Source organism: Euprymna scolopes, chromosome 33 (genome assembly GCF_053919585.1).
Source record: "Euprymna scolopes isolate OS-2025 chromosome 33, ASM5391958v1, whole genome shotgun sequence".
NCBI lineage: Eukaryota > Metazoa > Mollusca > Cephalopoda > Sepiida > Sepiolidae > Euprymna > Euprymna scolopes.
The window spans coordinates 76,645,932-76,655,809 of NC_136514.1; the positions used below are offsets into that span (position 1 = coordinate 76,645,932).

Here is a 9,878-nt window from a genome sequence, read left to right on the forward strand (position 1 = left end):
CATGTTATCTATTTTTAAGACTGGAGAAGACACGTTCACATGTCAGGATGGCCGAGCGGTCTAAGGCGCCAGACTCAAGGGACGTTGTTTCTTTACCTAGAACTATGAGTGTTCTGGTCCACGGATGTGGGCGTGGGTTCGAATCCCACTCCTGACAACATTTTTACAAATTTTGATATAATTTTATTTTTTGTTTAAATTTCTCACATCACCATGTTATCTATTTTTAAGACTGGAGACAACACGTTCAGATGTCAGGATATCCGAGCGGTCTAAGGCGCCAGACTCAAGGGACTGTGATTCGTTACCTAGAACTATGAGTGTTCTGGTCCACGGATGTGGGCGTGGGTTCGACGCCCACTCCTGACAACATTATCACATATTTTGATATAATTTTATTTTTGTTTAAATTTCTCACATCACCATTTTATGTATTTTTAAGACTGGAGACAGCGCGTTCACATGTCAGGATGGCCGAGCGGTCTAAGGCGCCAGACTCAAGGGACTGTGATTCCTTACCTAGAACTATGAGTGTTCTGGTCAACGGATGTGGGCGTGGGTTCGACGCCCACTCCTGACAACATTTTTACAAATTTTGATGTAATTTTATTTTTTGTTTAAATTTCTCACATCACCATGTTATATATTTTTAAGACTGGAGAAAACTCGTTCACATGTCAGGATGGCCGAGCGGTCTAAGGCGCCAGACTCAAGGGACTGTGATTCCTTACCTAGAACTATGAGTGTTCCGGTCCACGGATGTGGGCCTGGGTTCGAATCCCACTCCTGACAACATTTTTACAAATTTTGATATAATTTTTTTTTAAGTTAAATTTCCACATCACCATGTTATCTATTTTTAAGACTGGAGAAAACACGTTCACGTGTCAGGATGGCCGAGCGGTCTAAGGTGCCAGACTACAGGGACTGTGATTCCTTACCTTGAACTATGAGTGTTCTGGTCCACGGATGTGGGCGTGGGTTCGAATCCAACTCCTGACAACATTTTTACAAATTTTGATATAATTTTATTTTTTGTTTAAATTTCTCACATCACCATGTTATCTATTTTTAAGACTGGAGGAAGCACGTTCACATGTCAGGATGGCCGAGCGGTCTAAGGCGCCAGACTCAAGGGACTGTGATTCCTTACCTAACTATGAGTGTTCTGGTCCACGGGTGTGGGCGTGGGTTCGAATCCCACTCCTGACAACATTTTTACAAATTTTGATATAATTTTATTTTTTGTTTAAATTTCTCACATCACCATGTTATCTATTTTTAAGACTGGAGAAAACACGTTCACATGTCAGGACGGCCGAGCGGTCTAAGGCGCCAGACTCAAGGGACTGTGATTCCTTACCTAGAACTATGAGTGTTCTGGTCCACGGATGTTGGCGTGGGTTCGAATCCCACTCCTGACAACATTTTTACAAATTTTGATATAATTTTATTTTTTGTTTAAATTTCTCACATCACCATGTTATCTGTTTTTAAGACTGGAGGAAGCACGGTCACATGTCAGGATGGCCGAGCGGTCTAAGGCGCCAGACTCAAGGGACTGTTATTCCTTACCTATAACTATGAGTGTTCTGGTCCACGGATGTGGGCGTGGGTTCGCATCCCACTCCTGACAAAATTTTGTACAAATTTTGATATAATTTTATTTTTTGTTTAAATTTCTCACATCACCATTTTATCTATTTTTAAGACTGGAGAGAACACGTTCACATGTCAGGATGGCCGAGCGGTCTAAGGTTTTAGACTCAAGGGACTGTGATTCCTTACCTAGAACTATGAGTGTTCTGGTCCACGGAAGTGGGCGTGGGTTCGAATCCCACTCCTGACAACATTTTTACAAATTTTGATATAATTTTATTTTTTGTTTAAATTTCTCACATAACCATGTTATCTATTTTTAAGACTGGAGAAAACATGTTCACATATCAGGATGGCCGAGCGGTCTAAGGCGCCAGACTCAAGGGACTGTGATTCCTTACCTAGAACTATGAGTGTTCTGGTCCACGGATGTGGGCGTGGGTTCGAATCCCACTCCTGACAACATTATCACATATTTTGATATAATTTTATTTTTGTTTAAATTTCTCACATCACCATGTTATGTATTTTTAAGACTGGAGAAAACGCGTTCACATGTCAGGATGGCCGAGCGGTCTAAGGCGCCAGACTCAAGGGACTGTGATTCGTTACCTAGAACTATGAGTGTTCTGGTCCACGGATGTGGGCGTGGGTTCGAATCCCACTCCTGACAACATTATCACATATTTTGATATAATTTTATTTTTGTTTAAATTTCTCACACACCATGTTATGTATTTTTAAGACTGGAGAAAGCGCGTTCACATGTCAGGATGGCCGAGCGGTCTAAGGCGCAAGACTCAAGGGACTGTGATTCCTTACCTGGAACTATGAGTGTTCTGGTCCACGGATGTGGGCGTGGGTTCGACGCCCACTCCTGACAACATTTTTACAAATTTTGGTATAATTTTATTTTTTGTTTAAATTTCTCACATCACCATGCGATCTATTTTTAAGACTGGAGAGGACACGTTCACATGTCAGGATGGCCGAGCGGTCTAAGGCGCCAGACTCAAGAGACTGTGATTCCTTACCTAGAACTATGAGTGTTCTGGTCCACGGATATGGGCGTGGGTTCGAATCCCACTCCTGACAACATTTTTACAAATTTTGATATAATGTTATTTTTTGTTTAAATTTCTCACATCACGATGTTATCTATTTTTAAGAATGGGGAAAACAAGTTCACAGGTCAGGATGGCCGAGCGGTCTAAGGCGCCAGACTCAAGGGACTGTGAGTCCTTACCTAGAACTATGAGTGTTCTGGTCCACGGATGTGGGCGTGGGTTCGAATCCCACTCCTGACAACATTTTTACAAATTTTGATATAATTTTATTTTTTGTTTAAATTTCTCACATCACCATGTTATCTATTTTTAAGACTGGGGAAAACACGTTCACAGGTCAGGATGTCCGAGCGGTCTAAGGCGCCAGACTCAAGGGACTGTTATTCCTTACCTATAACTATGAGTGTTCTGGTCCACGGATGTGGGCGTGGGTTCGCATCCCACTCCTGACAACATTTTTACAAATTTTGATATAATTTTATTTTTTGTTTAAATTTCTCACATACCATGTTATCTATTATTAAGACTGGAGAGAACACGTTCACATGTAAGGATGGCCGGGCGGTCTCCGCGCCGGACTCAAGGGACTGTTTTTCCTTACCTAGAACTATGAGTGTTCTTGTCCACGGATGTGGGCGTGGGTTCGAATCCCACTCCTGACCACATTTTTACAAATTTTGATATAATTTTTTTTTTGTTTAAATTTCTCACATCACCATGTTATTTATGTTTAAGACTGGGGAAAAAACGTTCACAGGTCAGGATGGCCGAGCGGTCTAAGGCGCCAGACTCAAGGGACTGTGATTCCTTACCTAGAACTATGAGTGTTCTGGTCCACGGATGTGAGCCTGGGTGCGAATCCCACTCCTGACAACATTTTTACAAATTTTGATATAATTTTAAATTTTGTGTAAATTTCTCACATCACCATGTTATCTATTTTTAAGACTGGAGAAAACACGTTCACATGTCAGGATGGCCGGATGGTCTAAGGCGCCAGACTCAAGGGACTGTGATTCCTTACCTAGAACTATGAGTGTTCTGGTCCACGGATGTGGGCGTGGGTTCGAATCCCACTCCTTACAACATTTTTACAAATTTTGATATAATTTTATTTTTTGTTTAAATTTCTCACATCACCATGTTATCTATTTTTAAGACTGGAGGAAGCACGGTCACATGTCAGGATGGCCGAGCGGTCTAAGCGCCGGACTCAAGGGACTGTTTTTCCTTACCTAGAACTATGAGTGTTCTTGTCCACGGATGTGGGCGTGGGTTCGAATCCCACTCTTTACAACATTTTTACAAATTTTGATATAATTTTATTTTTTGTTTAAATTTCTCACATCACGATGTTATCTATTTTTAAGACTGGAGAAAATACGTTCACATGTCAGGATGGCCGGATGGTCTAAGGCGCCAGACTCAAGGGACTGTGATTCATTACCTAGAACTATGAGTGTTCTGGTCCACGGATGTGGGCGTGGGTTCGAATCCCACTCCTTACAACATTTTTACAAATTTTGATATAATTTTATTTTTTGTTTAAATTTCTCACATCACCATGTTATCTATTTTTAAGACTGGAGGAAGCACGGTCACATGTCAGGATGGCCGAGCGGTCTAAGGCGCCAAACTCAAGGGACTGTGATTCCTTACCTAGAACTGTCAGTGTTCTGGTCCACGGATGTGGGCGTGGGTTCGAATCCCACTCCTGACAACATTTTTTACAAATTTTGATATAATTTTATTTTTTGTTTAAATTTCTCACATCACCATGTTATCTATGTTTAAGACTGGGGAAAACACGTTCACATGTCAGGATGGCCGAGCGGTCTAAGGCGCCAGACTTAAGGGACTGTGATTCCTTACCTAGAACTATGAGTGTTCTGGTCCACGGATGTGGGCGTGGGTTCGAATCCCACTCCTGACAACATTTTTACAAATTTTGATATAATTTTTTTTTTTGTTTAAATTTCTCACATCACCATGTTATCTAGTTTTAAGACTGGGGAAAACACGTTGACAGGTCAGGATGGCCGAGCGGTCTAAGGCGCCAGACTAAAGAGACTGTGATTCCTTACCTAGAACTATGAGTGTTCTGGTCCACGGATGTGGGCGTGGGTTCGAATCCCACTCCTGACAACATGTTTACAAGTTTTGATATAATTTTATTTTTTGTTTAAATTTCTCACATCACCATGTTATCTATTTTTAAGACTGGAGAAAACACGTTCGCATGTCAGGATGGCCGAGCGGTCTAAGGCGCCAGACTCAAGGGACTGTGATTCCTTACCTAGAACTTTGAGTGTTCTTGTCCACGGATGTGGGTGCGAATCCCACTCCTGACAACATTATTACAAATTTTGATATAATTTTATTTTTTTGTTTCAATTTCTCACATCACCATGTTATCTATTTTTCAGACTGGAGAAAGCATGTTAACATGTCAGGATGGCCGAGCGGTCCAAGGCGCCAGACTCAAGGGACTGTGATTCCTTACCTAGAACTATGAGTGTTCTGGTCCACGGATGTGGGCGTGGGTTCGAATCCCACTCCTGACAACATTTTTACAAATTTTGATATAATTTTATTTTTTGTTTAAATTTCTCACATCACCATGTTATCTATTTTTAAGACTGGAGAAAGCACGTTCACATGTCAGGATGGCCGAGCGGTCTAAGGCGCCAGACTCAAGGGACTGTGATTCCTTACCTAGAACTATGAGTGTTCTGGTCCACGGATGTGGGCGTGGGTTCGAATCCCACTCCTGACAACATTTTTACAAATTTTGATATAATTTTATTTTTTGTTTAAATTTCTCACATCACCATGATATCTATTTTTAAGACTGGAGAAAGCATGTTCACATGTCAGGATGGCCGAGCGGTCTAAGGCGCCAGACTCAAGGGACTGTGATTCCTTACCTAGAACAATGAGTGTTCTGGTCCACGGATGTGGGCGTGGGTTCGAATCCCACTCCTGACAACATTTTTACAAATTTTGATATAATTTTATTTTTTGTTTAAATTTCTCACATCACCATGTTATCTATTTTTAAGACTGGAGTAAGCACGTTCACATGTCAGGATGGCCGAGCGGTCTAAGGCGCCAGACTCAAGGGACTGTGATTCCTTACCTAGAACTATGAGTGTTCTGGTCCACGGATGTGGGCGTGAGTTCGAATCCCACTCCTGACAAAATTTTGTACAAATTTTGATATAATTTTATTTGTTGATTAAATTTCTCACATCACCATGTTATCTATTTTTAAGACTGGAGAAAGCACGTTTACATGTCAGGATGGCCGAGCGGTCTAAGGCGCCAGACTCAAGCGACGTGATTCCTTACCTAGAACTATGAGTGTTCTGGTCCACGGATGTGGGCGTGGGTTCGAATCCCACTCCTGACAACATTATTACAAATTTTGATATAATTTTATTTTTTGTTTAAATTTCTCACATCACCATGTTATCTATTTTTAAGACTGGAGGCAGCACGTTCACATGTCAGGATGGCCGAGCGGTCTAAGGCGCCAGACTCAAGGGACTGTGATTCCTTACCTAGACCTATGAGTGTTCTGGTCCACGGATGTGGGCGTTGATTCGGATCCCACTCCTGACAACATTTTTACAAATTTTGATATAATTTTATTTTTTGTTTAAATTTCTCACATCACCATGTTATCTTTTTTAATGACTGGAGAAAACACGTTCACATGTCAGGATCGCCGAGCGCTCTAAGGCTCCAGACTCAAGACACTGTGATTCCTTACCTAGAACTGTGAGTGTTCTGGTCCACGGATGTGGGCGTGGGTTCGGATCCCACTCCTGACAACATTTTTACAAATTTTGATATAATTTTATTTTTGTTTAAATTTCTCACATCACCATGTTATCTATTTTTAAGACTGGAGAAAGCAGGTTCCCATGTCAGGATGGCCGGGCGGTCTAAGGCGCCAGACTCAAGGGACTGTGATTCCTTACCTAGAACTATGAGTGTTCTGGTCCACGGATGTGGGCGTGGGTTCGAATCCCACTCCTGACAACATTATTACAAATATTGATATAATTTTAATTTTTGTTTAAATTTCTCACATCACCATGTTATCTATTTTTAAGACTGGAGAAAACACGTTCACATGTCAGGATTGCCGAGCGGTCTAAGGCTCCAGACTCAAGACTGTGATTCCTTACTTAGAACTAAAAGTGTTCTGGACCACGGATATGGGCGTAGGTTCGAATCCCACTCCTGACAACATTTTTACAAATTTTGATATAATTTTATTTTTGTTTAAATTTCTCACATCACCATGTTATCTATTTTTAAGACTGGAGAAAGCACGTTCATATGTCAGGGTGGCCGAGCCGTCTAAGGCGCCAGACTAAAGGGATTGTAATTCTTTACCTAGAACTATGAGTGTTCTGGTCCACGGATGTGGGCGTGGGTTCGAATCCCACTCCTGACAACATTTTTACAAATTTTGATATAATTTTATTTTTTGTTTAAATTTCTCACATCACCATGTTATCTATTTGTAAGACTGGAGAAAACACGTTCCCATGTCAGGATGGCCCAGCGGTCTAAGGTTTTAGTCTCAAGGGACTGTGATTCCTTACCTAGAACTGTGAGTGTTCTGGTCCACGGATGTGGGCGTGGGTTCGAATCCCACTCTTGACAACATTTTTACAAATTTTGATATAATTTTTTTTTTTGTTTAAATTCTCACATCACCATGTTATCTATTTTTCAGACTGGAGAAAACACGTTCACATGTCAGGATTGCCGAGCGGTCTAAGGCTCCCGACTAAAGACACTGTGATTCCTTACTTAGAACTATGAGTGTTCTGGTCCACGGATGTGGGCGTGGGTTCGAATCCCACTCCTGACAATATTTTTACAAATTTTGATATAATTTTATTTTTTGTTTAAATTTCTCACATCACCATGTTATCTATTTTTAAGACTGGAGAAAGCACGTTCACATGTCAGGGTTGCCGAGCGGTCAAAGGCGCCAGCTCTAAAGGGACTGTGATTCCTTACCTAGAACTATGAGTGTTCTGGTCCACGGATGTGGGCGTGGGTTCGGATCCCACTCCTGACAACATTGTTACAAATTTTAATATAATTTTATTTTTTGTTTAAATTTCTCACATCACCATGTTATCTATTTTTAAGACTGGAGAAAGCACGTACACATGTCAGGATGGCCGAGCGGTCTAAGGCGCTCGACTAAAGGGACTGTGATTCCTTACCTAGAACTATGAGTGTTCTGGTCCACGGATGTGGGCGTGGGTTCGAATCCCACTCCTGACAACATTTGTACAAATTTTGATATAATTTTATTTTTTGTTTAAATTTCTCACATCACCATGTTATCTATTTTTCAGACTGGAGAAGGCACGTTCACATGTCAGGATGGCTGAGCGGTCTGAGGCGCCAGACTCAAGGGACTGTGATTCCTTACCTAGAACTATGAGTGTTCTGGTCCACGGATGTGGGCGTGGGTTCGAATCCCACTCCTGACAACATTTTTACAAATTTTGATATAATTTTCTTTTTTGTTTAAATTTCTCACATCACCATGTTATCTATTTTTAAGACTGGAGAAAACACGTTCCCATGTCAGGATGGCCGAGCGGTCTAAGGTTCTTGTCTCAAGGGACTGTGATTCCTTACCTAGAACTGTGAGTGTTCTGGTCCACGGATGTGGGCGTGGGTTCGAATCCCATCCTGACAATATTTTTACAAATTTTGATATAATTTTATTTTTTGTTTAAATTTCTCACATCACCATGTTATCTATTTTTCAGACTGGAGAAAACACGTTCACATGTCAGGATTGCCGAGCGGTCTAAGGCTCCCGACTCAAGACACTGTAATTCCTTACTTAGAACTAAAAGTGTTCTGGACCACGGATGTGGGCGTGGGTTCGAATCCCACTCCTGACGACATTTTTACAAATTTTGATATAATTTTATTTTTTGTTTAAATTTCTCACATCACCATGTTATCTATTTTTAAGACTGGAGAAAGCACGTACCCATGTCAGGATGGACGAGCGGTCTAAGGCCCCAGACTAAAGGGACTGTGATTCCTTACATAGAACTATGAGTGTTCTGGTCCACGGATGTGGGCGTGGGTTCGAATCCGACTCCTGACAATATTTTTACAAATTTTGATATAATTTTATTTTTTGTTTAAATTTCTCACATCACCATGTTATCTATTTTTAAGACTGGAGACGACTGGTTAACATGTCCGGATGGACGAGCGGTCAAAGGCGCCAGACTCCAGGGGCTGTGATTCCTTACCTAGAACTATGAGTGTTCTGGTCCACGGATGTGGGCGTGGGTTCGAATCCCACTCCTGATAACATTTTGATATAATTTTATTTTTTGTTTAAATTTCTCACATCACCATGTAATCTATTTTTAAGACTGGAGAAAGCACGTTCACATGTCAGGATGGCCGAGCGGTCTAAGGCGCCATACTCAAGGGACTGTGATTCCTTACCTAGAACTATGAGTGTTCTGGTCCACGGATGTGGGCGTGGGTTCGAATCCCACTCCTGACAACATTTTTACAAATTTTGATATAATTTTATTGTTTGTTTCAATTTCTCACATCACCATGTTATCTATTTTTCAGACTGGAGAAAGCATGTTCACATGTCAGGATTGCCGAGCGGTCTAAGGCGCCAGCTCTAAAGGGACTGTGATTCCTTACCTAGAACTATGAGTGTTCTGGTCCACGGATGTGGGCGTGGGTCCGGATCCCACTCCTGAAAACATTTTTACAAATTTTGATATAATTTTATTTTTGTTTAAATTTCTCACATCACCATGTTATCTATTTTTAAGACTGGAGAAAACACGTTCACATGTCAGGATTGCCGAGCGGTCTAAGGCTCCAGACTCAAGACTGTGATTCCTTACTTAGAACTAAAAGTGTTCTGGACCACGGATGTGGGCGTAGGTTCGAATCCCACTCCTGACAACATTTTGATATAATTTTATTTTTGTTTAAATTTCTCACATCACCATGTTATCTATTTTTAAGACTGGAGAAAGCACGTTCATACGTCAGGGTGGCCGAGCCGTCTAAGGCGCCAGACTAAAGGGATTGTGATTCTTTACCTAGAACTATGAGTGTTCTGGTCCACGGATGTGGGAGTGGGTTCGAATCCCACTCCTGACAACATTTTTACAA

At 41.3% G+C, this 9,878-nt stretch overlaps 23 non-coding genes across 23 annotated transcripts; all 23 read left to right on the forward strand.

Moving 5' to 3' along the window:
- Window positions 1-41: 41 nt before the first annotated feature.
- Trnal-caa (transfer RNA leucine (anticodon CAA)) lies at window positions 42-157 on the forward strand. The gene is made up of 2 exons: window positions 42-79; window positions 112-157. It is a non-coding gene; the product is annotated as a tRNA-Leu (tRNA).
- A 307-nt stretch (window positions 158-464) lies between these two features.
- On the forward strand, window positions 465-580 carry Trnal-caa (transfer RNA leucine (anticodon CAA)). The gene is made up of 2 exons: window positions 465-502; window positions 535-580. It is a non-coding gene; the product is annotated as a tRNA-Leu (tRNA).
- A 306-nt stretch (window positions 581-886) lies between these two features.
- On the forward strand, window positions 887-1,002 carry Trnac-aca (transfer RNA cysteine (anticodon ACA)). Its single transcript has 2 exons — window positions 887-924; window positions 957-1,002. It is a non-coding gene; the product is annotated as a tRNA-Cys (tRNA).
- A 96-nt stretch (window positions 1,003-1,098) lies between these two features.
- Window positions 1,099-1,212, forward strand: Trnal-caa (transfer RNA leucine (anticodon CAA)). The gene is made up of 2 exons: window positions 1,099-1,136; window positions 1,167-1,212. It is a non-coding gene; the product is annotated as a tRNA-Leu (tRNA).
- A 308-nt stretch (window positions 1,213-1,520) lies between these two features.
- Window positions 1,521-1,636, forward strand: Trnal-caa (transfer RNA leucine (anticodon CAA)). Its single transcript has 2 exons — window positions 1,521-1,558; window positions 1,591-1,636. It is a non-coding gene; the product is annotated as a tRNA-Leu (tRNA).
- Window positions 1,637-1,733: 97 nt separating this feature from the next.
- On the forward strand, window positions 1,734-1,849 carry Trnal-caa (transfer RNA leucine (anticodon CAA)). Its single transcript has 2 exons — window positions 1,734-1,771; window positions 1,804-1,849. It is a non-coding gene; the product is annotated as a tRNA-Leu (tRNA).
- Window positions 1,850-1,945: 96 nt separating this feature from the next.
- On the forward strand, window positions 1,946-2,061 carry Trnal-caa (transfer RNA leucine (anticodon CAA)). Its single transcript has 2 exons — window positions 1,946-1,983; window positions 2,016-2,061. It is a non-coding gene; the product is annotated as a tRNA-Leu (tRNA).
- A 95-nt stretch (window positions 2,062-2,156) lies between these two features.
- On the forward strand, window positions 2,157-2,272 carry Trnal-caa (transfer RNA leucine (anticodon CAA)). Its single transcript has 2 exons — window positions 2,157-2,194; window positions 2,227-2,272. It is a non-coding gene; the product is annotated as a tRNA-Leu (tRNA).
- Window positions 2,273-2,578: 306 nt separating this feature from the next.
- Trnal-caa (transfer RNA leucine (anticodon CAA)) lies at window positions 2,579-2,694 on the forward strand. The gene is made up of 2 exons: window positions 2,579-2,616; window positions 2,649-2,694. It is a non-coding gene; the product is annotated as a tRNA-Leu (tRNA).
- A 96-nt stretch (window positions 2,695-2,790) lies between these two features.
- Window positions 2,791-2,906, forward strand: Trnal-caa (transfer RNA leucine (anticodon CAA)). The gene is made up of 2 exons: window positions 2,791-2,828; window positions 2,861-2,906. It is a non-coding gene; the product is annotated as a tRNA-Leu (tRNA).
- A 1,364-nt stretch (window positions 2,907-4,270) lies between these two features.
- Trnal-caa (transfer RNA leucine (anticodon CAA)) lies at window positions 4,271-4,386 on the forward strand. Its single transcript has 2 exons — window positions 4,271-4,308; window positions 4,341-4,386. It is a non-coding gene; the product is annotated as a tRNA-Leu (tRNA).
- Window positions 4,387-4,483: 97 nt separating this feature from the next.
- On the forward strand, window positions 4,484-4,599 carry Trnal-uaa (transfer RNA leucine (anticodon UAA)). Its single transcript has 2 exons — window positions 4,484-4,521; window positions 4,554-4,599. It is a non-coding gene; the product is annotated as a tRNA-Leu (tRNA).
- A 96-nt stretch (window positions 4,600-4,695) lies between these two features.
- On the forward strand, window positions 4,696-4,811 carry Trnaf-aaa (transfer RNA phenylalanine (anticodon AAA)). Its single transcript has 2 exons — window positions 4,696-4,733; window positions 4,766-4,811. It is a non-coding gene; the product is annotated as a tRNA-Phe (tRNA).
- Window positions 4,812-5,114: 303 nt separating this feature from the next.
- On the forward strand, window positions 5,115-5,230 carry Trnal-caa (transfer RNA leucine (anticodon CAA)). Its single transcript has 2 exons — window positions 5,115-5,152; window positions 5,185-5,230. It is a non-coding gene; the product is annotated as a tRNA-Leu (tRNA).
- A 96-nt stretch (window positions 5,231-5,326) lies between these two features.
- Trnal-caa (transfer RNA leucine (anticodon CAA)) lies at window positions 5,327-5,442 on the forward strand. The gene is made up of 2 exons: window positions 5,327-5,364; window positions 5,397-5,442. It is a non-coding gene; the product is annotated as a tRNA-Leu (tRNA).
- Window positions 5,443-5,538: 96 nt separating this feature from the next.
- On the forward strand, window positions 5,539-5,654 carry Trnal-caa (transfer RNA leucine (anticodon CAA)). Its single transcript has 2 exons — window positions 5,539-5,576; window positions 5,609-5,654. It is a non-coding gene; the product is annotated as a tRNA-Leu (tRNA).
- Window positions 5,655-5,750: 96 nt separating this feature from the next.
- Trnal-caa (transfer RNA leucine (anticodon CAA)) lies at window positions 5,751-5,866 on the forward strand. The gene is made up of 2 exons: window positions 5,751-5,788; window positions 5,821-5,866. It is a non-coding gene; the product is annotated as a tRNA-Leu (tRNA).
- A 97-nt stretch (window positions 5,867-5,963) lies between these two features.
- Window positions 5,964-6,078, forward strand: Trnal-caa (transfer RNA leucine (anticodon CAA)). Its single transcript has 2 exons — window positions 5,964-6,001; window positions 6,033-6,078. It is a non-coding gene; the product is annotated as a tRNA-Leu (tRNA).
- A 519-nt stretch (window positions 6,079-6,597) lies between these two features.
- Window positions 6,598-6,713, forward strand: Trnal-caa (transfer RNA leucine (anticodon CAA)). The gene is made up of 2 exons: window positions 6,598-6,635; window positions 6,668-6,713. It is a non-coding gene; the product is annotated as a tRNA-Leu (tRNA).
- Window positions 6,714-7,018: 305 nt separating this feature from the next.
- On the forward strand, window positions 7,019-7,134 carry Trnaf-aaa (transfer RNA phenylalanine (anticodon AAA)). The gene is made up of 2 exons: window positions 7,019-7,056; window positions 7,089-7,134. It is a non-coding gene; the product is annotated as a tRNA-Phe (tRNA).
- A 732-nt stretch (window positions 7,135-7,866) lies between these two features.
- Window positions 7,867-7,982, forward strand: Trnaf-aaa (transfer RNA phenylalanine (anticodon AAA)). The gene is made up of 2 exons: window positions 7,867-7,904; window positions 7,937-7,982. It is a non-coding gene; the product is annotated as a tRNA-Phe (tRNA).
- A 96-nt stretch (window positions 7,983-8,078) lies between these two features.
- Trnal-caa (transfer RNA leucine (anticodon CAA)) lies at window positions 8,079-8,194 on the forward strand. Its single transcript has 2 exons — window positions 8,079-8,116; window positions 8,149-8,194. It is a non-coding gene; the product is annotated as a tRNA-Leu (tRNA).
- A 933-nt stretch (window positions 8,195-9,127) lies between these two features.
- On the forward strand, window positions 9,128-9,243 carry Trnal-caa (transfer RNA leucine (anticodon CAA)). Its single transcript has 2 exons — window positions 9,128-9,165; window positions 9,211-9,243. It is a non-coding gene; the product is annotated as a tRNA-Leu (tRNA).
- The last annotated feature ends 635 nt before the right edge of the window (window positions 9,244-9,878 follow it).